The 26537-nt window shown below is 42.3% G+C and overlaps 1 protein-coding gene across 2 annotated transcripts in view; it reads right to left on the reverse strand.

Annotated features, from left to right (window-relative positions):
• Window positions 1–26537, reverse strand: part of PTPRD (protein tyrosine phosphatase receptor type D) — a 3982777-nt gene that overhangs the window by 2829337 nt on the left and 1126903 nt on the right. For both annotated transcript variants that reach the window (XM_069230134.1, XM_069230131.1), the window contains exon 3: window positions 6534–6598. The gene's annotated coding sequence lies outside the window, so the exon portion shown is untranslated. The remainder of the gene's footprint in view (window positions 1–6533; window positions 6599–26537) is intronic.

The following is a 26537-nucleotide window of genomic DNA, read 5'->3' on the forward strand; positions in this document are numbered from 1 at the left end:
TATGAGGGTTCAAAAGCAAATTGAGAGTGATCATGACCCGTTGATTTTATCAACCAGAGGACTTTTTCCTTCGTTTACTGTGCCCTACTCCAAGAGCCATGCCTCCCAGCTGGCTCTAACAAATAACAGACGCAACCTAAAATGGGAATCTGTTAACTCTTCCCCTAATCACCTGGCATCCATTTACAACCTGCTTGCCAACCAGATGGAGTGTATGATCCGCCTAAATGAGAACGGGGAGGGTGACAGAGTCTTAGCAGCCCACACTGACTTGTTCCAATCTTTAAAGCATCTTTTCACAAAAAAGTTTCTCAATAAATCTAACAAAAAGCACTGCGCTCCTTGGTTTGACAACTGTTGCAGAGAAGCCCAACTGTCTCTCCTGGAAGCAATAAAAGATGGCCATGTTGGGCTGTTAAGAACAGCCAGAAAAGTTTATAAGAAGGAATGTTCTAAGGCACGCAGAAGTTGGGAAGAGGCCAGATGGGTTATTATTTTGGAGACTGCCAAATCTAATGACACATCTAGGTTCTGGAAACTAATAACTGATGACTGTAGCAACTCCCCTGCCGCACCTATCTCTTCAATCCTCTCAGCATCATGGGTAGAGCACTTTGGGCAACTATATGAAGGGCCTTCTGAAACATCTTTGTGGGCCCCTGATGCCCCAATAAACCATGAGACTACCCCGATCACATTCTCTCTAACCGAAACAAGAGCAGCAATAGACTCATTGAAATGGGGAAAAGCCCCTGGCCCAGACAAGATCCCGAGCGATCTATACAAATCAAGACCAGATATATGGGCACCATATCTCAACCTTATCTGCAATGCTATTGCAGCAGGGGCCCACGCTCCTCCCACTTGGAAAGGGGCCGAAATAGTACCCATTTTTAAAAAAGGAAATCCGAACATCCCTGCCAATTATCGTCCGATTAGTCTCCTTGATAACTCCCAAAAAATCTATGCAAAGCATCTTTTGCTCCATCTTGAGGAATGGATTATGGAGTCCGAAGCTCTTTCTGACCTACAAGCAGGCTTTAGACCTGCAGTGAGTACAATTGACCAAGCCCTAAGATTCATGTCAATAAAATGGAAGAATGTTGACCTGGGGAGGGGTAATCTCTATGTGGTCTTCATAGATCTCAGAGCCGCATTTGATTTGATCCCCCGGAACCTGCTGTGGTCAACATTGTCAAACATGGGAGTGCCATCTGGTCTCCTGAAACTCATTGCTCAACTGCATGAAAATACTTTCGCTCAAATTAGATGTGGCCAGGGGGGTGAGTTGACTGACCCCGTAGTTATTAAAAAAGGAGTTAGACAGGGATGTGTTCTGGCACCCACTCTTTTTTTGCTATATATCAATAATTGCATCCACTACTTAGAGAACTGTATAAATGATTCACCTAAATTGGTTGGGAAAAAAATCCAGTGTCTACTATATGCAGATGACACAATTTTGATATCTAAATCGCCAATGGGAATCCAAAACCTGATCAACCAATTCTGTGTTTTTTGTAGTGACTATGGTCTGGATGTAAACATTAAGAAAACAAAACTCATGATATATAGTACCTCCAAGAAACGCTCGCGCGTTAGCATAGAAATGAACTCGATTCCACTGGAGAAAGTAGAAGAGTTCGACTACTTGGGTTTCAGACTATCGACCACAGGCAAATGGATGGCAGCCATTGACAAAGGGGCTCTCATTATAAGCCAGAGAGGTGGGGCCCTTGTACGTAGATCGAGAAAGGCTCCGAGTCCCCCCTTGAACATACTTGCAGATATCTACAATGTCCAAATCAGAGCAGCGGCCCTCTATGGAGCGGAACTTTGGGGGTCCCACAAAAACCTTGATACTCTGCAAACCAAGGAAAACCATTTCCTTAGACAGATTGCCCGGCTAGGTATGGGCTCACCAATGACCCCTCTAAGGCTTGACCTAGGTCTAAACAGTATCAAAACCACAGCAGCCCTAAGGCCTCTCTCCTATTGGATCCGCTTATGGAAATCTGTTGAACTCGAACCATATAGGTTGGCTATAAGAGAGCTCATAGCCACCCCCCAGGCACTGGAGAAAATCCCATGGCTGAAGGAAATGAAATCTGCCTGGGTCAAAATAGGTTTTCCTTCCTACTGGAACTATCCGGATCAAATCCCCGATAATGCAAAGAAACTTGTCACAAAAAGATATTGGTAGAAAGTTAACGAAGACTCCTTGCACCAAAAAGGGGCGGGCAGGCTAACAATGGAATTTCTCCAATTCAAGCACGAGCCCTGGCCTGAGAACTTCTTGAACCTTCCCATGCCTCCGTACGCCCGTGCTTTATATCTCCAACTAAGATATGGTACACTGTCTATTAATGGTTTTACGGCTCACTGGTCATCTAACATCGCTTCAAATGATAGATGTATCTCTTGCCAAAATTGTAAAGAAACAATAGAGCATATACTATTTTTCTGCCCTCCGTATAAAAGTCCCAGAGGGAGGTGGATCATTCCCCTCTGCAAAAATATGTCATTACATGATAGAGCAAACGCCACCAGAATCTGTACATACGACTCATCCTCCGTGGTAGCTATTACAGTTACCAAATTTTTAGCGGAGGCCTGGTACATCCGGCGTAGGCTTATTGTTTCAAAGGGCATGTGAGCCATCCTGTCATTAGTCGACAGAAGGAGTCTCAACTGTTCTTTTTTTGCCTCTATATGAGGTTTGACAAGGGCCAGTTCTTACGGGGAAACAATTGCACACATTGGTTTGTCAGACAGAATTTTATATTTTATCTTTTATCTTTTTATTCTTAATATTTTAGCCATGTCTTATTTATTGTACTTTTTATCTATAATCAAATACTTAGTCCTGTTGATCTTATTGTTATACTGTCCTGATTATTACTGTTTTTTTTTTATTGTTATCTTGTTTTTTTTAACAAATACTATTTTATCATGTATGATTGTTATCTTTGTTACTCAAAATGGCCTAGATCTCTAGACCGAATGAACTCAATAAAAAAAAAAATACCTCGATTAGTTTTGTGCAGTGCAAGCACATGGAATTATCCAGGAATCCCTTATGATTACGTTGAATTACATGAGAAGAGAAATTCTGTGCTTAGCACCATTTCTTAGCCTTAAATGCCCCCTCACATCCAAAATGGATGTGAGGATGCATTTTACCCTAACAAATAGCACTAAATGCAACAGAACACAAATAGTGAGAGTGAACAACTGCTTGCGCTTGTTGAATGTACTCTTCGGATACAACTTTCCCCCAACCTAAACCCAACATTTAGCACCTTTTTCCTAGCCCAACATGCACTCTTGCATCCAAAATTGATGCAAGAATACTTCTTGTGCTTATCAAGAGTGCTAAATAGAGCAGAACACAAATACCAAGCATCCACCCGTGCTCGCAAAATGTGTTCTTGCAGTAGGATTTCCCCTTGCAAATTACTCTGAACTACACAAGGAGTAATCACGTAATTATTGGAAATTCTACATCAAAGATAACACATGATTACCAAAATTACTTTGGCATTAATGAAATTCCGCCCAGGCCTATTTCAAATACTCTCAACCCCGTCTCACATTATGCACAGGCCCATCATACCTGATCCAAAGATGGCTCTCTTCGGTTTGAGGGACAAATTGGGTGGTGGGTGTGCAGCTAGAACACTGGTAGCAATGGGTTTGCTAGTAGCCAAGAGGGACATTGCCAGCTACTGGAACTCAGACACTGCTCTCTCACAGCGGGACTGCATCAGGGGTATAGACTGATGTGCCAAAGCAGAAGAGAACATGTATAAATCTGGATGATGCCTGCAAAAATATTAGAAAATATAGGGTGTATGATGGTTTTGTTCCCTAGATTTGGATCTCTAGTTATGGTTTTGAACATCATGATTCCGTGACCACATAGGTCCATGTGACATGACCCTATGTGGCTGCTGTCAGCTGTACAATATTTGCTGGTTTTAATGCTTAAAATCTTTAAACAAAAGATGTGTCAGCCCAGCCGCGTTTACCCACTAATTCACATTTAGGACTATATCCTGAGGTAGTAGGGAATGTTTACTTTGCTGTCTTCTCCAAAGTGTGGTTCATGAGGTCTTCACTTTTCTGGACAATTTTAATGTAAGCTGGCAACAGTCTTGATGTTTTAGAGAGAAATCATGCTCTTAAACATAAATGGGCCATATTTAACAGTGACACAGAGCAGTACACATCACCTTGCTGTGCTGCACTGAATCACAGGGAAAGAGCAGGAATGCACAGTATTTAAAAGAATACTGTAAATTCTTGCCATTTCTTCTGTGCCGATGCTCTTTTGGCAGCATAGTAACAATGCAGGCCCCTTTGCACCAGGGTGAAAGAGTGGCTTAGTAGCATGCATAGTTGTTTTTTATGCAGCAAGGGACATCATCCTGCCCAAAAACAATCCTGAGAGCCATATTTCTATTTCTATGTGTGCTGCAGAATGCGGCACACAAAGAAAGAGGAAGTAACTAGGAGAAATAAAGCTATATCTCCTTGTTACACCTCTCCTGGGAAGGCATAGCATTTTGGTGCATTCACAGACTTACAACTTCTTGTAAATCTGGGACTGTGTCAAAATCCATGGAAGATGCCTGAGAACACCCACGCAGAGCAATGCCAATGGAACGTCTTCCTAGGGTAGAGTAACGCAACACAGCAATTTAGGAGTTGCCTCGCACTTGTTCTAAATATGGCCCAAGATATAAAACTTGACTAAAATGTTTATTCTGTGTTAGGAAGAAGGAGTATGACACTTTTGAATTTTCATGCTAACTATAGAAATATAATATAGATGTATTTTTTTCAATATAGAACCGGTTCCTGCAGACTTGACCTTGCATACCTGTAAGTAAATGGAAATATAGCACATTTTAATCGTGCTCAATGTATTTGCCTTAGATGAATGGAACATTGTGCACTATGTGTCAGTATTTGAATCTGTTTCCAGAAGATTACAGAAATCCCTCTGCAGATAATGCATAACTGATTAAGCTATATTGAATCATCTATGCTAAGATCTAGGTATATAATTTAATTAATTGACCAATCACTGCCTTGGAGCACCAGCCATAATTATCAAGAGCGGTTCTCTCTTATCCCCTCCAAATTGACCGGACCTTCTGATTTAACTATGTCTCTTGTGCTAGTTTCCCAATTGTTCTCATTTTTACCTATTCATCCCTGTTTAAATTACTTTTATTCAACAGACGTGCAAAATGAAATGAGTTCAGTCCAGGAGTGTGCACGCAATGGGGCTTATTTACAAGCCCTGTGGGGCAGGGCAGCACAGTTAGCGACCTTCCTGAGCTTCTCTGACCAAAGGGAAAGGGCAGAAATGTGCTGTATCTACAAGATATGGTACAGTTCTGTCCTCTCCCCCTGTGCTGGCACACACTGAAGTAGGCACCTTTGCACCATGGTGCAAGGATCAGACAAGATTGCGTTTGTGCAGGAAGAGTCATTGCAGGAGCGGATTGCAATTTACCGGAAATGCCAATGCATTAATATGATATCGTCACCATTTATAAAAGTCAGATGCATGCAAATTATTCAGACATACTAAATATTTTATTTATATATGTAGCACAAACTCATTCCTAAGGTAGTGGAGCACTTTACATGAGTACCAGTTACATTACACATTCATTTTTAAAGCACTAGTAGATTAAGTTTATCGCCCAGAGTCACAGGATATTGAGCTGACGACGAGACTCAGTCTGAGGGCAGATTTACCATAAAGTCACTTTTTGTAATTCAGCAAGAGAACTTGCTGTGCTGCGTGACAGAAAGAGAGCAGGAATGCACCATATCTAATAAGATATGACACATTCATGCTCTCTCCTAGTGCTGGCGCTCAGAGTGCTGCCAAGTGTCAACAGCGGCACCTTTGGTCTATGGTGCAAGGGTTCCTGCATTACAGGCAGGATTGTTTTTACGCCGAAAGGGACAACTTCGTGCACGAAACCAATGCCTTGAGGCATTTCTCTCTTTCTACTTGTGCAGCACAATGGGGAGAAAGAAAAGTGTCTCTCCTTGTTATGCATCTGGTGGGCAGGCATACCACTTTGATGCTTTCCCAGGTTTAGAAGTTTTTGTAAATCTATGCACTAGAATCCATTGAATGCCTGAGCACGTTCAGTGTCCACCCATGGACCGCCTCCCCAATGCAGAGTAATGCAAGCCCCTTAGAAATCTGGCCCCTTAATTCTGCAATTCCAAAGTGGGCATCTCTCCCCAAGACATTTAGGGCCTGATTCTAACTTTGGAGGACGGTGTTAAACCGTCCCAAAAGTGGCGGATATACCACCTACCGTATTACGAGTCCATTATATCCTATGGAACTCGTAATACGGTAGGTGGTATATCCGCCACTTTTGGGACGGTTTAACACCGTCCTCCAAAGTTAGAATCAGGCCCTTAGACATTTACATTCTGTGTCAATATTCTTCTTCCAGCAAAATATAACAAAAATAATGTTAAACATAACTTACTTATTTGCACCCAGAAAAATCGATGACTGAAGGGACAAAAGAATAAAACTCCTCTCAGGATTCCCCTGCAAAGACAGAAAACAATAAAAACAGACATTAGGAACATTTCTGCAGGATCAGCTAAATATTATCCACCTCAGAACACAGCCCAGCCAAAAAACATATGTCAAGATTAAGTGTAGAGTGTTTTTTCTGCAAAAGTAAATTTGGTATACTTTGACCTGCAGAGCACAAGCACCTACACAACAAGCCGTTTTACTTCACTATAGTGTGCATTCAGAAATTCAAACAATTATTACATGGACGTTGCTACAATTTGATTTGTAGAGTGCTGCCTGCATAAACATTAAAGTTCACTGAACTAAAAGTGAGAAACAGACAGGCGAATCACCGAAAACATTTCATTTCTTCAGAGAGAGCAATATGAAGTTGTTGAATGGCGTCTTTTAGCACAGCACAACTGCCTTCAGCCGGTTACTTTGGTACAAGAAAGGGGCTAAATGGAACGTACTGGCATATTTGCTGCACTTTATTATCTAGTACAGTCCGAAACTGTATTAGTAAAAATGAATTCTGAGCCAAAACTGCAAGCTTCTTGTTTGCCGGGGCAGGCCCTCCGCTATCGCTGAGGAGCGTCACCCTCCTGCTGAAAGAAAGCAGGGAAACAGAAAATTTAAATGATAATAAAAGCAGGGGTGGGGCCGGAATCCTCCATGTCAGCAGTCGGGGGGGGTGAGTGCTAGGTGCACTCTAAGTTAGCATGTCAGTTTGGCAGGCCATCCGACGCCAGCCAAACCGACATGCGCACTTAGAACTCTCCACCTGGAAACCCAGCCCAGGCTCCCACTCCCTTACTGAGCGGCATTTCAGCCAGCTCAGGTCAATAATGGTGCTTCTCTCATGCTCTGTAGCAGCATGAGAGAAGTGTCTGGATTAGGTGGGGAGAGGAACAGGGAAGAAGCACTGAGGCGGCAGAAGCGTCGAAGGTAAGGTGGCGCTTCAGGTAAGTGCTATTTTTTTTAAATTATTATTACTGCCCCGCCTCCCCCCACTCCATGTGCTAGCCCACCAGCTCTTCCTGCCAGTATCTGCCTCTGTTTGTCTGGGTTCCCTTTTGGGTGTTTTTGCAAGGCTTGTTTCATGAAGCGTGTTGCTACCAGAGTACTCCTATGCACTAAACCGCTGCATAATTTGTGCTGGTGGTTGTAATGATGGACACCCATACTCCCTTTTTATGGACTGTGACTTAGGCCTGATTTAGAGTTCAGAAGATGGGATATTCCATTACAAATGTGACAGATGTCCCCATACCAAATTACAATTTCCATTGACTATAATGTACTTGTAATGTGTCAGACGGGGCATCCATCATCTTTCTGATGGGGTATCCTATCTACCAAACTTTCGATCAGTTTATTGTCATCCGATTTTCAACTAGAGGAGGAGTAAGCGGCTGAAAAGGAATCAAGTAGGGCCAAGAGCAGAAAAGAATGAAAAAAGACCAGCAAGAGTGAGATAAGAAGATATCAAGTATAAGGTGGTGGAAGAAAAAGACAAGAGGTGAAAACAGACAGCCTTGATATTCAGCAACCTTGGCATTTAGCAGCCTGGCAGTGAGCTCCTGAGAAACACTTTGGACTGCTGCACTAATTGTTTTCGAATTAAAGATTGATTCAGCAAGAATATTTTTTTTTTATTAATTTACTATAATTTTAGTGGTATCTGTAAATTAAGACAGAGTGTCTGAAATTCAGCATGGAAATAAATGCATTGTTAACATTTATTTCTAATTGATACACCTTTTTGATAACCCTGCATCAGCTGATTCCCCAGATAATCTGAAAGTATACTGCTGGGAAATCAAAGACATTTAAAAAGTGATATTTTCCTTTATCAGGAAATATATTTCATAAACATTAGTACCTTACCTGTCCCTCTTCTAAGCCTGGGAATGGTATATGTTTGTGCTGTTTGCCAGACATATTGCACCTTGACACCTACATAATTCATTTGTAGGAATAGAAGTGCAGCTATGTGCACCAGCAGCATTGTGGATATTTATCACATGCTTTCTTCTTATCATTTGAACTGTGTTTTCCTATTCAATCCTCTTAAGGAGGCCCTCTGCAAAGTACACAGAGGGCCCCCCTCCGGGCTCATTCAGAAGCTCTCAGGGCATGGTACTCTGCAGAGGGGGCCGTTGGAAGCTCAGGGGTCCCCCACACCGCGGGGGCTATGGGGGCCTTTGTTATATCACTGGTTCCAATGGGAGAGCACACAGCTATAGCTCTTGATGTAATTTAAGAATGTGACTGGATGATCTGCATGTGAAACAAACTTTCCATCTGACTATATGCAAATCTCACATATCAAACTGGATTTCTTTAGAATTACACTTTCTACTTAATTAAATCTGATTAACAAATGGAACAAGCCATGTTATCCATGCTCTTAGATGAGGTAGTACTAGTTAGAAATAAGAAGAGTCTTTTATTTTGGAAGGACTTAATTCTCTTCTTATGTGATACCACATTTGTGGTGATGACCTTCGGGGAATAAGAGTGACTAGAGAGGGAGAATCAGATATTGCACAGAACATGATGTATTATTGTTCTGCCATGTGATAATATAATGTATTCTGGATTTCTAGTTTCCATTTTCATCTAATGGTTTGTAAAGACTGAGGACCATATCTATGGGAAAATGATGGAACGTGATGCTGCACCAAAATTTCACAACGGAGGGATGCGCCATATTTAAGTGAATACAGCACACCCTTGTGTTGTCCCCTGCGCTGCCACTAAATTTAGCTGTCAGCACCAATGCAGGCATCCTTGCACAATTGTGCAAGGATGTTTGTGGTGAGGGGTGTGATTGTTTATGTGCGGGAAGGTGCCCCTTCCTGCACATAAACAATCACTAATGGTGCTTTGGCACTTCTGTGTGTGCTGCAGAATGCAACACACACAGAAGTGCCAAAGAGTCATTTTCAAATGATTGTTTATGTGCAGAAAAGTACACGTTTCCGCACATAAACAATCATTTCTGGCATTTTTCTCTTTCTTTGCGTGCTGCAGAATGCAGCACGCATAGAAACGGCATAAAACGAGGAGGAATAAAAGTATTCCTCCTCGTTGCACCTTGCTAACACCAGCCCCGGCGGTGGCATTAGATTTTTTTGGTGCTGCCTCAGGTTTACGAAATCTTGTAAATCTGAGGCAAGGTCAAAATGCAATGGGTATTGCAACACCCATTGCACGCCCCTTTGAAGCAGAATACTGTGTGGGAGAGGGCCATATTTACAAGGAGGCATAATGCCACAAAAAATGCAGCTCTTTGTAAATATGGAACCGTGGTTAGCGCCACTGGAGCATCACGTAAAGTGAGGCTCCAATGGCGCTAGGGGATTATAAATATGTCCTTGAGTCTGTGATAAAAGGGAATGAGGTGGCCAACCAAGTGTGTATCCAACATAACTCCATGCAATCCCATAGTCTTTCGTGTTTTTTTCAGACCCAACATTTGGACTGGACTGAGAGAAGGCTTTAAAGGTATCAGGGCATACAAACAATATTGTAAAAAATCGTGATTAACTCGTAGGATTCAATGACAACACACACTTTCAGTCGCAGGTTGCATTCATTTGCTAAAGATAGTACAACGAAGATAATATTTTGCTAAAACGTATTTTATTTAAAAGGAGGTGCACGGGGATAGGAAAAACACCTTTCATGAGAGGGATATGTACCATTACACGGAGGTCTAGAACATGGGTAAATGTTGGCCATAAGCAATGTGCAGTTATGGAAATTGCATTATGTAAATGCCATTACAAGTATAATGACAACGGTTAAATGGGGAATGCTTGTAGAATAGTATAATGAACATGTGGATCTTGTGGTGAAATCGTGAAGCAAGAGTGTCTCTTCATACTTATGGAAGCAGTTGGAACTGAAGTTAAGTACAAGAACAGCACAGAAACAATGTAATGCCACGTTACAATAACACAACAGTAATGAAACAGAATAATATAAACACAACACACAAACACAAAATGTAACGCATAAGCACTAAACAACAAATTAAAATAGCAAATTAATAAAAACACACTACACCACACGAGCAAAACATTGCAAAATAGCACATATCAATAAAAAATGCAACAAAATAAAAACACAAAACAGCAAATACCCCACCCACACTGCCACAAAGTCTGTCTTGTCTTTTTGTATTGTGGTTGTTTTTTAGATTTTGGTATATTATGTTTTTTTTGCAGCATTTTTAACACGTGCACAGAGCAGGCATTACAAAGAGGCACACCATTATTTATAATGGGCCTCAATGGGGGAGATTCAAGAAAAGTGATGCTGCATCCAATGCAGCACCACTTTTCTTGTGCCGTTTAGGGCCCGCCTACTGCCACTTAGTGTGCACCATATTTAAGATACGGCACACCATGGCGGTAGTTAGAGAGCTAGAGTCAACATTTTTGACACTAGTTTGGTGCTTTGCAGGATTAGCGTCAAAACATTTTGACACTAATCATGCAAAGCACATTGAGGCCAATTTTAAATAACAGTATGCCTCCTTCTAACGCCTGCTCTGTGCAAGCGTTGAAAAAGCCACCAAAAAAGGTGCAAAGAAATCTTTTAAGTTTCTTTGTGCCTTTTTTCGCTCCCCCAATGAGGGAAAACCCCGCTTGCATGCATAATGCCTGGTGCAGGTATATTGTGGTGCAAAGGGTTACAAAGTGGTGCAACCCTTTGCAAATATGGAATGCTGATTTTGGCCTCGTGGGGCCACATCAATGCGAAACAAATAATGACGTTATTGTGGCGCAAGGAGGTGCTAGGCCTTAAATCAGGGCCAATGTTGTTTGCAGGATTAGCGTCAACATTTTTTATGCTAATCCTACAAACCATCAAACTGGCGTCACATATGTTGACACTTGTTCTCTAACTACCGCTAGTGTGCACAGTATCTTTAATACGGTGCACACATGGTGGCATTAGGGAGACGCTAAGGGGTGCAAGAAAAGTGCTATTGTATTGGATGAAGCACCACATTTCTTATATCTGCCACTAAATGAGGCCCTTAATCTTTTTGTTGAAGTCCGAGTCCTCCAGTGGGGTAATGAAGGATGCTGTGAATAGCAAGGTCTTCACAAAGTCACTGATTTTCAGTGTTGGGCAGAAGCTTTGAGTTTTGTCATCAAAGGTTTAGAGGGGGGAAAGGTTGATGCCAAAATCACCAATGTTGGTGGGATTAATGTGCTGCCTTTTTTTTGCTTTTGTCTTTTACCTTGAGATTTAAAGAGTTCAAAATTCTTCAGTGGGGCATGGCTGGACACTGCAGATGGGAAGATCTCTACAAACCTGGATACCGTTGTATTGAGGACCAATTGAAGCGATATTATTTGCTGTAAAAGGCACAAGTGAGTCAGTCTACAAAATCATGCCCACAGAGGTGTCACATTTCTTGCATTGTTCTGACACCTTAAAATGGACCACCAGCAGAAAATATTAACTTTTTCCAGGTGCTCTTTTCACTCACTCCTGGAAGGGCACTATGAAAGACAATTCCATTCCACATCCAGATGGTCAGCTGATCGTTCACAGAAGGACCCTTATTCCTTATTTTTCCTTTTATACTCAAAGTTACAGGAGCCTAACTGACTTGTCACTTGAGAATAAGCTAAAGTTTTTGGGTAGATGCTGTAAGCAGGAAAGGTCCTCAGTCCTCCCTTCAGACATATTGCAGGAACCTCATTCTATGCTCTTCACTAATTCTAGCTATGTTCTGAGCAGACTGCAGTGGACAACCTTTCTTATTGTGATGACTAACCAATGTTTGTGATGAGTACTAATCCAATCCCTGAAAATTCCCACAGTCCACCAAGCTCTCTCTTGGTAAATTTATGATGTGCCTCACTGAAAACAATCCCAGAACATCTTACTCTGGGGGTCTTTTAAGTTGACAGGACACCAGTATCAGCCAGTACATCTATGAATGTTGATCCATAGGCTCTCTTATGTAAACAAGGGCTCACACTAACTGCAGAAGCTGATCCCTCCTACTGCCACAACCTGGACCACCCAATCAATCAGACAGGGAACACTCACCACAATAAATTCAGATGACTAAATCACAGCTGTAGTACTCAGAAACAAGTCCAAGTTTGATAGAACAATCTCATGTTGGTAGCGACCAACCTACCAAACTACATCAGACCCAAAAGTATGCTGACAATGAAACTCTTTAGGAAAGCAATGTGTTGATCTTTGGCTCAAAATATTGTGACTAATATAATCAAATGAATATACAGTGATCATCAATGATTCCCTTCACTCTCATTTATCAATAGCTCTCTCTGCCATCCCCTACTCAAATTATACCACAACAGTCGAACTAAACATGTCAAAATTGAGTCCTCAAAGATTTCAAACACTCTTTGGTTGTGTGTTATTTTGACCAAATACATCCAATGTGGTGAATTCAATACACAATTATCTATTATCCCTTCCTTCCATGAGCCCTCACCAACCATATCCTCACTGGCAGCAAAACTAGACATGCCAAATAACCCCCACATGCAAGACAAAATATGTAATTTCCATCACAAAATAGTGCCTGAATATGATGACTGTTAGAAATGGGGTTTCCAGTTGGCAGTCAGTATACACCCTGTCCAAGTAGGGACCCTCATTCTAGTCAGGGTAAGGTCGTCACACTCCCAAGATAACCCCGATCACCACCTTGGTAGCTTGGCACAAGCACTCAGGCTTATCTCAGAGGCAATGTGTTAATTATTTGTACCCCTACACACAGTTAAACAATACAAACACTTCAAATGGACAACACACCAGTTTGGAAAAATAGTCAATATTTATAAAGACCAAAATGAAAATCATCCAACATACACAAGCACAAATATGAATTTTTAAAGATTATTTCCCAATGAAGCACTTAGCTGCAACTGGGGCTATCACGGTGTCATTGACCGAGTCCTTCCCAACAGTCTGACACCACTCGTGAGGGAGGGTGGCACATGTCATGGAGTCACACGGACCCCAGGTACAGTTCCTTAGAAATGAGGAAATAAAGACATTTCACAGAGTCAGGGAGGTGAGACGTCGCTGGAGCCAGTGCGGTCTCAGTTCCTTACTGCTACCGGGGAGGGAAGGCATTGTTTCCTTACTGCGAGGCAGGGGAGGTAAGGCATTGGTTCCTTACGGTTGCAGGGGAGGTGATGCAGCATTGGTGGTGAGGCATCGGTTCCTTACGATCCAGCGGGGTTGATGAGTCCAGCGAGTGGAGACGCAAAGAGGTGACTTCGCAATGTCACGGTCACACCATGGGGCCACAGGTCCCGCGGCGGAGTTGGGTGTCACAGATGTTGGTGACACTGCACTCGGAACTCACAGTGTCATGGGACTTAAGATGCTCTGCAGCACTACAGGCCAGCAGCACCAGGCCTGTGGCACTGGTCGCATTCATTGCACTTCACTGGGGGACCACAGCTGCAGGTGCAGGCAGCAGAGCAGAGTCAGGCAGTAGCGTTGGTTCTGTAATCGTCTGGAGTCGATGTGCATGGTTCTTCTTTTTAAGCCAGCTTTCACTCCCACAGGCCCAAGAACTCAGCAAGAGTACCTAGAGGCTGGCAGGAGAAGTCTTTGGTGTCTCGGAGATTTTTTAACAGGAGGCAAGCTCAGTCCAAACCCTTGAGAAACTTCACAAGCAGGATACACAGCAAAGTCCAGTCCTTGTCCTCTCCAAAGCAGAAGCAGCAACTGCTGACCAACCCAGCAAAGCACATACAGCAAAAGGGCAGTACTACTCCTCACAGCTCTTCAGCGCTTCACCTTGGCGGGGGACCTCTTGATCCAGAAGTGTTCTGAAGTTGTGGAGTCATACATATATTCATTTCTGCCTTTGAAGTAGTCAAACTTCAAAGGAAAGTCGTTGTAGTGCACACCACCCTGCCTCTCCCTGTCCTGGTCCCAGAAACTCTTGACGGGGGTTGGAGACTGTATTGCCTGAAGACAGGCAGAGCCCTGTCCAAGAGCAGGTGTCAGCTCCTACCAGCACTCTAGCCCCGGAAGACCCATCAGGATATGCAGGACACACTTCAGCTCCCTTTGTGTGACTGTCAACAGTGAATTCACAAACAGCCCAACTGTCATTCTGACCCAGACATGCATTAAGTAGCCAGGCAGAGGCACAGAATTGTTAAGCAAGAAAATGCCCACTTTCTAAAAGTGGCATTTTCAAACTTACAATCATCAAAAAACGAACTTTACTAAAAGATGTATTTTTAAATTGTGAGTTCAGAGACCCCAAACTGTAGATCTCTATCTGCTACCAATGAGACATTACACTTAAATGATATTTCAAGGCAATCCCTGTGTTAACATGTGGGAGGGATTGGCCTTGCAATAGTAAAAAACGAATTTAGCAGTAGTTCACTATCAGGACATGTAAAACACACCAGCACATTTGCTACCTTTTATATACACTGTACCCTGACCATGGGGCTACCTTGGGCCTACGTTAGGGGTGACTTACATGTACTGAAAGGGATGAACACTCATAGGTAGTAAATCACACTTTTAAAACAAATGGACTCATCCTTATCTAGCCAATTAGTGATTACAATCCCAGGCTTGTTCCACGTATTATTGACATTGTGCCTCCTTTGTGTGTGCATGTGGAAAGGCACTGCATTTTTAGGGACAAAGCGGCGCTTTCACTGTTGTCTCTCGTCGCACACGGTGTTTATTAGCCTTGACAAGAGGCATTCATTAATGACATCTGCTTTCCCCAATGCCCATTTGGATCACTTCCTCTCTGACATTTGAGAGGCCCGAGTGGTACAAAGTTGACAGTCTGCGCACATGCTGAGTGCAGCCGATCTTGCTAATTCACTGAAATGTCCGCGGACTAATGCCACAGAAACAGCAAAGCCCCCTAATTCACTTGAACGTTACACCTTTCATCAGCATTTAACCATCACTCAAGGGACAACCTAATCTACTGAGAAATGTGAGCCAGCCACTTAGATGCCAAGCTCTGACACCGAACAACACTACCTTAGCCTTGATGGAATTGTGCAACGTGCTGCAACGATAGCTTATCCTCTATACTCTCCACCTATGAATTCAAGCTGCCGAATTTAATTCTACTGTCCACGGCGGCCATTTTTTGCTATCTATTATTACATATTGCAGGCAAAAATGAAATGCTTGACAGTTACCGCAGGTATGCTAGCATGTGCTATTCATGAGTTAAAAACACCATTAGGGTCTCATTATCTCCTTCTACAGCATCACTGCTGCTGCTCCTGAGTACCTGGAAGCAATCCTGAGGTAAAGAAAAGCAGGCACAATTAAATGATATAAACGCAGCAGAAAGTCGGACCGGCAGTAAGTGGAGACATACCTGACACAGCCGAAACTCCTGCTGCTATCCCAAATCTAATTACATTTGCTTTACTTTGAGTTGAGAGATATCTCAGCAATTCTTGACACTAATGCACATGCAGTAAAAAGGTAAGATTGTAATTTCAAACGTATCATGTATTCAATAAACGCAATACAGATGAGCCACATAATCCTGTTTGTGTTGTCACCTGATTTACAGGAGCTTTCGTGTTCCCATGTGCTACTTTGTAACCCAGTGTTCACCATTTAAATGGACTCCTCTCACCTCTCTGACTATTTTCTGGCTTTAAAAAATATCAGTCACGGGTTAAACGCATTCTTGATGCGCCCTTGACTTTGAATTAATTCGAAATAGTGACTTGGTGAATGAACTCTCAACGACTGAGGACAAGTTTGTTTTTCAAGATAACTAATGGTGCTACACCATTGGCCACACTACGTTTAATTTAAAGTAAAATGCAGACACACACACTTCCGCTATGGGTGGAAGAAAGAACAAGCTTCACAGCAAAAAGACTAAGGGCCGTATTTATACTTTTTGGCGCACAACTGCGCCAACGCAGTTGTGCGTCAAAAATTTTAACGCCGGCTAACGCCTTTCCAAAGCGCCATGCGGGCGCCTTATTTATGGAATGACGTTAGCCGGCGGAGCTGCCTGGTGTGCGTAAAAAAAAATGACTTACACCAGGCAGCGCCGGCGTAGGGGAAAATGGAGCTTGGGCGTCAAAAAATGGGGCAAGTCAGGCTGAGGCAAAATCTTCGCCTCAACCCGATTTGCGCCATTTTTTTTTACTCCCAACCCCCATTTAAATGACTCCTGTCATAGCAAAGACAGGAGTCATGCCCCCTTGCCCAATGGCCATGCCCAGGGGACTTATGTCCCCTGGGCATGGTCATTGGGCATAGTGGCATGTAGGGGGGCACAAATCAGGCCCCCCTATGCCACAAAAAAAAAATACTTACCTGAACTTACCTTAAGTTCCCTGGGATGGGTCCCTCCATCCTTGGGCGTCCTCCTGGGGTGGGCAAGGGTGGCAGGGGGTGTCCCTGGGGGCATGGGAGGGCACCTCTGGGCTCCTTCCTAGCCCAGAGGTCCCTTAACGCCTGCCCTGACAAGGCATTAAAAAATGACGCTAAAGTGGCTGGACGTCATTTTTTTTGACCCGCCCACTCCCGGGCGTCATTTTTGCCCGGGAGTGTAAATACGACGCACATGCCTCGGAGTCATTTTTTAGACGGGAACGCCTTCCTTATATATCATTAACGCAAGGAAGGTGTCCACGCTAAAAAATGACGCAAACTCCAAGATCTTTGGCGCTAGACGGGTCTAACGCCAAAGTATAAATATGGAGTTAGTTTTGCGTCGGATTTGCGTAAAAAAAAACGACGCAAATCCGGCGCAAACAGAGTATAAATATGCCCCTAATTACATAGTAATATTTTGAAATTATAAACGTCACATTAAACTGAAAAATAACACTCAGGAAGCAATGAATGGTTGGTGCTTACTTTGTAAAACAAAAGGGTCCAAGGTCCCCACAACCTGCGCTGATGTTGCTAAATATAAATGCTGCACAGTTTTGATTCCACCTTATGCCTCTTTCCTCCAATGCACAGCCCAACATATTTCTTTAGCTCACGGGCGAAGGATACTTTTTAGTCCTTTTCCTATTTTTCTCTACCTCCCCTTTTCTGAAGTGTTACAAGAAGGAGAAATGAAGGCCCATGTATAACAGAAAGTGGCGCAGCGCAGTGCTGTGCCAAAATTGGCAATGCCACACTGCGTCACTTTAAAAAAGCAGGGATGTGCCGTATTTATTAGAATACAGTGCACCCCTGTGTTTCCGCTGGCGCTAAATTGATCTGCCAAGCACTAACGCAGGCAGCCTTGCACCACCGTGCAAGGATGTCTGCATTGAGGGGTTTGATTGTTTATGTATGGGAAGGTGTAACTTCCTGCACATAAACAATCACTAATGACGATTTTGCACTTGTGTTCAGTGGAATGCAGCACACACAGAAGTGCCAAAGCGTCATTTTGAAATGATTGTTTATGCGCAGGAAGGGACACCTTCCCTCACATAAACAATCATTTCTGGCATTATGCTCTTTCTATGCATGCTGCAGAATCCTGCACACATAGAAAAAGCAAAACACGAGGAGAATATTCCTACTCGCTGTGCCACTCTAACGCCACCCCTGGGCTAGCGTTACATTTTGGTGCTTCCTCAGGTTTACGAAAACACGTAAATCTGGGGCAGCGTCAAAATGCAATGGGTGTTGCTGTGGCACGCCCACAGTAACACCCATTGCACACCCCTTCCATGTAAAGTGATGCTCCGGTGGCATTAGAGGCTTATAAATATGCCCTGAAGTGTTAGAAGAAGGATGAATTCAGTGTTTGGGGTGTCAATGCACTAATTTTGGCCTACCCTTAGCAAAACAGAAATGAAAGGGCATGAAAAACAGGGTGTCTTTGAGGACATTTATTCTATGCTTTAGGGTTATGATGTTGCTGTAGGAAAATCAGGTATCAGGAAATAACCATGTAGGGGATGGCTTAGCAGACGGGCTGTGATCCATGGTTGAGAACCAAAGTGTTAGTCTATGAGGGACAGAAGCCACAGTATTAAACTGTGATCACCCGCCAAAAATCAAAACAATCCGACCAACAAAGGTAAAGTGCTTTCTGTGAGAGATTACTGGCTTACACCTGATAAATCGGTGTAAGAAATTGGGGTTTTAGATGCAAATCATGTGAGTCCTTCACAAGTAAGAAGTCTGGCATTGACTTTTTACTGGAAACCAAGGGACATATTTATACTCTGTTTGGGCTGAATTAACATCTTTTTTTTTTTACACAAATTCAGTGCAAACTTAACTCCATATTTATATTTTGGCACTAAACATGTCTAGCGCCAAAATATTGGAGTTAAAATAATTTTTTGCCTGCGGAAAACTACCTTGCGTCAATGAGATGCAAGGTAGGCGTTCCTGGGCAAAAAATTGTGATATGGCCTTAGCACCATATTTATCCCCACGTGCTAAAATCAAGCAGGGGTTAATGGGGGCCTTAAATAATGGCACCATTATTTAACCCCTGGGACAGGGCAGGCGTTAGGGGATCTGTGGGCCTTTTTCCATGGTCAGAGACCATGGAAACAGCCCACAGGTGCCCTTCCCTGGACCCAGGGACACCCCACCCACACCAGAGAGACAGCGAAGGTTGGGGGATCTTTGATTGTCCAGTAAATGCTTATTCTGATAAAAAAGAAAAATACGTTTATTTCTCACTCACTACTCTGCATTAATCTGTACTATCAGATAGATGGAAATAACTTTGATGAGACCCTCATATCATGCTACACCTCTAGTTGGGCCTGAACTCAATCACCACCTTACCCCCATCTGTAATAGTTACACCATCACAATATAAGGGGGTGTCATCAATAAGTCAAGCCTCCCTGTTTTGTCCAAGTGTCATTACATTAATAAACCAGCTACATAACAATTAACTAATGAAATACTATTGAAGTCAAAGGAATCAACATAGATATTCAATAGCATTCATTTTAGTGTAGAAACGTGTGTTGTTAACCTTCATGTTATAAATAAAGCAGTGTATTGAAAAACACATGTCTTAATTTTATATAATGCTGCTGCAGTTTCAGGACCAAACAATAAAGTGTCCTGCACACCAGAGCTTTTGGGCACAAAAAAAACAAAAAACTGTAGTTTTAAGACTGATTTGAACTGAAGGCAAACCTCTCCTGGGGTTCAGTAGGGGAAGTAGGATGAGTTTTTTTTAAAAACCATTTCTAGAGGGCTGCTGCTCTTCTGCAGCCCCCAAAACACTATTTAAAACTTTGATGGTGTCTTTGCCCTTCTTGGGCAACCAGATTGCAGTATGCAAATTTAGAAACATTCATCAGGGGTTTATTGGAAGGTCTTTTGCCCACAGGCATAAATATTCAAATTGTGGCTTCACCAGGGGTGTTTTTCTTCATTTGTTTTGTCTGTGCACCTCACATCACATTAATTTCATTTTATTTCTGGTTGCCACAGTCACACGTGGGAACTCACAGCATTGTGTGCCATTGAAGGTCACAGAGGAAGCCCGAAGGCTGCGGCTATTCCACCTGTCTTCATATGAGCATAGACACCTCCTGTGTAGCACGGGGTAGTCAGCCCATCATCTTGTACTGCTCTCACAAGGTAGGGTCAGTTTCTATTTTGTGTCACCCATACATGAGAGCAGCATACTTCCCCTGCTTCTCATGAGTGTGGGCAGGGAGATGAGAGGCCGGCACACCTGTCCCCAGACATCGGCATGGGGGCTAGGCAACATCCTGGTAGGCCTATTTTGGGCTGGGGCATAGGGCTCCCAGGATATTCATTGCGTGCGCCAAACCCCAGGGACATGGGGGCCCCTGGGGATCACTGAATCCTGGGTGGGAGCCCCACACACACCTCCTAATCAAAGCACATTTCTATTTAATAAAAATATGGAGTTTTACACCATTCCTCCAGGACTTGGCCCACCCTGGAGGATAGTTCTTCATTTCACCTTCAAGGCCATCCTTGAAGGGGCATCAGGTGGCTTTTTCTTCCAACTGGGCATTGTTTTGCAATCGTTAACCCAATGTCCAGTGTTTTCTCATCTGAGTCTCCCTTGTGCATGAGATTTTAGGTAGAGGTGAAATAGTCTAAGTTGTCTGCAGAAAGAGCTATAGCTGACATAGCTGCCTGATTCCTTCCCATCAAAACTTCAGAGGTGAACCCCTTCTACGTTTGGATTCTGGTCTGGCTCTCCTTTGTTTCTGGGAGCCTTGGCGGTCCCAGCTCAGATGCAATGTGAGGAGCTAACTAACAGATGCAGATTTCCTCTCCCTTCCTTCCTTTCTCAATAACTAGGTCAAGCAACATAAATGTCGCTATTGTGTTGGAAGGCCTTTGATCCTCCTACTGGAGAGGAGAGTGTACTACTTAGCCGAATAGGAAGGCCAAAGGCCTACAATCTGTTTCTGGGCTGAGCCAGGGAAATAAGAACATTTTTAAAGTGTCCTTAGGAGTGCATAATTGATGTGAGGGACTGTCAATCTACACTTGGCCTGCATGTTTGCCCCTAAATTGACTCCTTGCTGGACTCTGCAGGCCGACGTAGGATAAAACTGTACCCTGCTCAAATTATAAGGCATATACAAAGTTAGTGCCAATCCTTGTAGAGTCCCTTTTGTGACTGGCACCTTTTCACAGATACTAGACTGTGCAAGAAAGGAGTCTTACACGTGCAGCTCCATATGTGCGCACATGTGTGTCCTCTTATGTGTAACCAGCCCAGAGCCGCTTTCCCTAGCTGTGCAGCAGCAGCTTTATATTATAGGGTGGACACTGGCGGTTGGCCTTCTCAGTCCATTTACTGAGAATTTTCAATGAGTGAGACTTAGGTGATGAGACTCTTTCACAGCAAAAATCTTCACAGTGTGTGGTCAAATGGTAAAAATCCTGGGTGTCCATTGGTTTCAATCAGCTTGGCACAAGGAGCAGTGAATTCCTTCCAGATAACAGAGATCGTATATGCAACATTCATCCAAAACATTAATACAAAATGACAATAATCTCTTAAAAGGTGCTAACCAAGTAAATTTTGAGAAAAAAAGCGGTCACAAAAATAAAGAAAACAGTTGTAGTCATTAAAGGTTTGAAATGTAACAAATGTCACCCCTTAGGAAAGATTGGGAGGGGCATTTATTCCTACTTTTTTGGTAACATAAATAAATAAGTAAAAAGCTCAAACATTTAAAGTGGCTAAACAGAGCGCTAGCACACTCTGTGGCAAGTAACAGCCGATGGGCAAATGTTGATGGATGGTTCTACTGAACGTGTTTACCTTAGAATTTAAAAACGTTCCTGGAGGTAGAAAATGTTTAGTGAGTGAAGCCTGGAAGCCATAGCCAAATGTGGCTCAACAAGATTAGATACATTGCCAAACTTCCAACAGCGAAAAGCTCAACACAAAAAACTGCTAAGATATTGCTGCATAAGTTAAGCATCTTTTCCTAGGCCTACAGGAGTGAGATTTTTCATTTTCCATGTTTTGCTACCAGTTGTTGTAGCACTACTATTCTAATGGAAAGTCCTCAAATCATTGAGACTAGAACCCCAGACTGCTGGCCAAGTGAAGTTTATGCAGGAGTCTACCCAGAGCTCTAATTTAAGGCCTACATGAAAATCTGTTGCTCAAACTGGCCCACTAGAATGCTTAGAAAAAGTAACAGTTGTTTTTGTTGCCAGATCCTCCTGAACCCTCCTGATGCAAGAGGGATGATCCACAGGGCAAGCAGGATTAATGCCCTTTTGTTAGTAGTCCACTCAAGTTCTTCCTGCCAGACAGCAACTTTCTTAGTCCTCTGACATAATGCACCTTCTTGCCACATGAATGAAGTTTCACAGGGTCAAACAAGTTCCTGTGGCATGACCTGGACCCATTCAGCCTTGTGGGCCAAAGGGATGCTGGCACTGACAGACTCAAATGAAAATGCAGTGGAAGATATTTATGACTGAGCTAGAGACACATCTCCCTGCTCTAAAAGACAGGCAACAATTCTTCAGTACGGCAGTAGCTAGGGAAATCTTCTCTCATCCTAGTTACAGGCAGATGTTCCCTTTGGGTGGTGATCAGACAGATCATTTTAAAGTGTGCTAGCGCGTTGGTCCTTAATAAGTAAACTTACAAGGGGACGCGTATAGGTCGATGAACCTTTTGATTCGTATACAGTGTTTTTACCATAGTTTCAGCACAGAATCAATAATCAACACACAATAATCAATAACCATTAGTCAAATCTACAATCAATGGAGTCAGTAAATTTCACACACCATGACTCTTCAGTCATGAATAACCACACCTTCATTATGAGTTTAGTAAGTTTATTTACCTGTTGTTAACAATGCTAAGTCAGGAATCTCAATTAATCAACTCAAATTGAAACACATTTTAATACGCTTGTTAATCAGCTAGTTGCAGAAGACGTGATCTAATCAGAGATTGAATCAAAAGACATTCTAAGGCATCAACAGAAAACATAGGTAATACCCAATTCAGCACAACTATGATATCCATCAAGCTCAGCAAAATAGTTTGTCAACCATTTGTCTCTGTAATTCGTCAGTCGTCATGTAAGTAACCTCAACTAACACAGATTAACATCAGCATGTGCGGCTTCATGCAAAACAATTTAGAACACAAATTTGGAAAACATCTACCTAAAGATAAGTATTGTCAGCGCAGTTAGTACCTAGAAAGAAAAGGCATAAAAATGCAATTCAGTCATTGCCATATCTACTTATCAACGATATGGGTCAACAAGCAGAATCAGTCTTTGTCCTCAGGTTATCAGTGAATCAGCAAAACATCAGGCTCTCAGTCAGGGAGTATAAGGCCAATGACAGAATGTCAAATCTCTTCTTCTCCCAAATATCGCCTCACAAATCAAAATAAGTCTGAAGTCTTTTTCCACTCTAACGTTATATCACAGTCACCCACACCATCCCCCCCAATTTCCAATTGGTCAAATAATCATACGTTATTTCTCTACCCAATAATGTCCATAATCTATGAATTGTAATATTACACAGTTCACATGTCGTTGATTGGTCTGCTTTACAATGTTCTCATCATCCGGCTCGTCAAGTATCAATTTTGTTGCATCTTCGTCTCCAGTCAGTGTCTTCATTGTTCGCGTCCTGGGAAAGTACATCTCATGCACATTACACACTATTAGATACATTGCTAGAGACATCATCTCCTGTCTGTCGGCTACCATAGAAGGTTTTTGCTAAGCATTTTATTAAAACAATGAGCATTTCACAGTTAGTTCACTCTGTCAGTATTTTTTATTAAACGCTAAGAAATACAGCTTCTACATGAGGCCTGGCAAAACTAGACCAAGACACTTGCTAATTTAAGGCCTACAATTAATAAGCAATAACATAATTCATAACCCTTAATATAACATATTACTACATTAATCTAATACATTTTCAATATTTCATATGGATTATTTTATTATTTAGTACAATTCGTGAACACTGATTGCCATTCTTCGAGGTCACAATTTCAAACGTGCACATTATTTTCGACGTTATTCATTTTTCTACATAAGTCATCATTCAAAATACGTAACCATTCATTAATGAACTCTAATTAGGACATCTGCTTCAGCAAGTGTAAACCAGTCCACTGCTGATGATAAGGGACTGACTAATGATATGAACATTCTCAGTCAGCTTACTTTTACTATGTCAACACTGGATTGTATTTACTTCCCTGTAAATATGCTTATGACATCCTAACTAACATAGAGTTGTATGTTCCCCAAAACAAAGATAGTGTTCCTCTTGTCAGGTTTGTGGAGCACTCTCCTGTCACCCAAATCCACTTCTGTCCCTGCCAGTTCAGACAACAGAATCTCAAAGAAAATCACTTGCCCTGACCCACTAGTGGCCACTTGCCCAAGCATCCTGACTTAAAATTGATTGGACAAATTATTCTACAAGATATAAAGGCCCATATTTATACTTTTTTTGCGCCGCATTTGCGTCGTTTTTTGACGCAAAAACGGCGCAAACTTGCAAAATGCCATTGTATTTTGTAGGTTTGCGCCATTTTGCGTCAAAAAGCGGCGCAAATGCGGCGCTAAAAAAAGTATAAATACTGGCCAAAATATATTGCAAGGTCCTGTCAAACCCAAATGTCCAACTTTTCATCTACAGCTCAAGCTCACTCGTTGTGGCTATTGTATGACCAGTCTTTGAAGTAGCAGATGTTAGGCGCAACTTTTGAGAAGGTATGGAGGTGAGATCCCAGAAGAAAATGCACCAGCCTTTAAAATGTACCCAGTACAGTTCAGTCAGAACATGTTTCATATTGTCAAACTGGTAAACGTTTTTTTAAAGCAGGTCGGGAAGCCCTTAATAATAGAATATGCCATGGGAAGGAAGGTTTGCATTGATTGGTGGATGGGGCTTAAAGTTCCTTTTTGGTTATGACTAGTTAAATGATTTTGCATGTACATATGCTCAGTGTATTTTGGTAACTACACGGTGGAAGTGATGGATCTAAATGTGGTATCAGAGGGGCAAACAATTAGAGAATTATGCAAGCCAAAGAAAGTTGAGGAGCGCTAAGAAGGAGGTTAGGAAGATGTGTGAAAAGATGTTGATTTACCTCTTTGGAGGTATATCAAAGTGAAAGGTGACTTTTACAGTGAAGAATAGTAAACAAGTAAACTGCAGGGTGAAGTATGCAACTCAAGAGCCTTGCATATCTGTTTACCGACATTTCAATTAACACAATATTATTATTTGTTATTTACAAGTTGGTGGCACTACATAAAAAGTTTATGCCTTTCTAGTGAGAAACACTAATGCTCCCTAATTTCTGAAAAAATATATTCAAAATAGAATGTAACTTCACACGAAGGCCCAATTTTATTATGATCTTGTGCCAGGGTTGCATCACTTTTGTGGCGCAGCCCCAATGCGAAATATAAAGTAACAGAACCCAGTGCATATCTCTGCCTCACATTACGTTACTTTGGGAAGGCGTTCTATGTATGGAGCTTGGGCATCACCATGCATTCATCTGCCTATGAATTGTGCTGCCATCCCACATTTACTTAAATAATAAAGCTGGAAATGCCTCAAAATGCTACGCCTTCCCAAGTGAGGTGGAACAAGGAGAAATATCCTTATTTCTCCTCTTTATTTCCTCTTTTCACATGTGCTGCATTTTGCAGAGCACATAAAAAGAGGAATATGCCTCTAAGGATTGTTTATGTGCCCTTCTTACACAAAAGCAATGTTGCCTGTAACACAGATTCACTTGCACAATGCCTGTGTTGGTGCTGGGCAGCCTCAAGTGAGACAGCAAGTGAGCTGAAGAGCACCATATGTTAGTAGATGTGGCACTTTTCAGCTCTCTCCCATTCATGCAACCCAGCGCAGCAACTTGCTTGCTGCACTGTATACCTTGAATTCTATGTGAACTGCCCCACGGTGTGCTGAGGAAGAGCAGAAATGCTCTATATCTTTGTGTTAGAAATGGGGTCTTTGGTTGGCAGTCAGGTTACCCCCTGTCCAAGCAAGGACCCTCACTCTAGTCAGGGTAAGTCACACACAATCCAAATTATCATGTGCCCACCCTCTGGTAGCTTGGCACTGAGCAGTCAGGCTTACCTTAGAAGGCAATGCGTAAAGTATTCGTGCAATAAATCATACAATACCACAATATTACACCACAAAAATACACCACACAGTGTTTAGAAAAATATATAATATTTATCTGAATACATGCAGGTCAAAACAATTAAAGATGAAATAAGCAAATGTAGGGATATCACTGAAAGTGATATCAACTGTCTTTAGAGTTAAAAGATTACTGTAAAAGCAATAAAAAGTGTCTTAAGTTCTCCTAGAAACAACAAGTGTGTCTTGCAGGTGCAGAGTACCTGGTTTGAGTTGAAACATCCTCACAAGGGACCTCAGAGGAGGAGATGTGTGG

Source organism: Pleurodeles waltl, chromosome 1_1, assembly GCF_031143425.1.
Source record: "Pleurodeles waltl isolate 20211129_DDA chromosome 1_1, aPleWal1.hap1.20221129, whole genome shotgun sequence".
NCBI classification, from domain to species: domain Eukaryota; kingdom Metazoa; phylum Chordata; class Amphibia; order Caudata; family Salamandridae; genus Pleurodeles; species Pleurodeles waltl.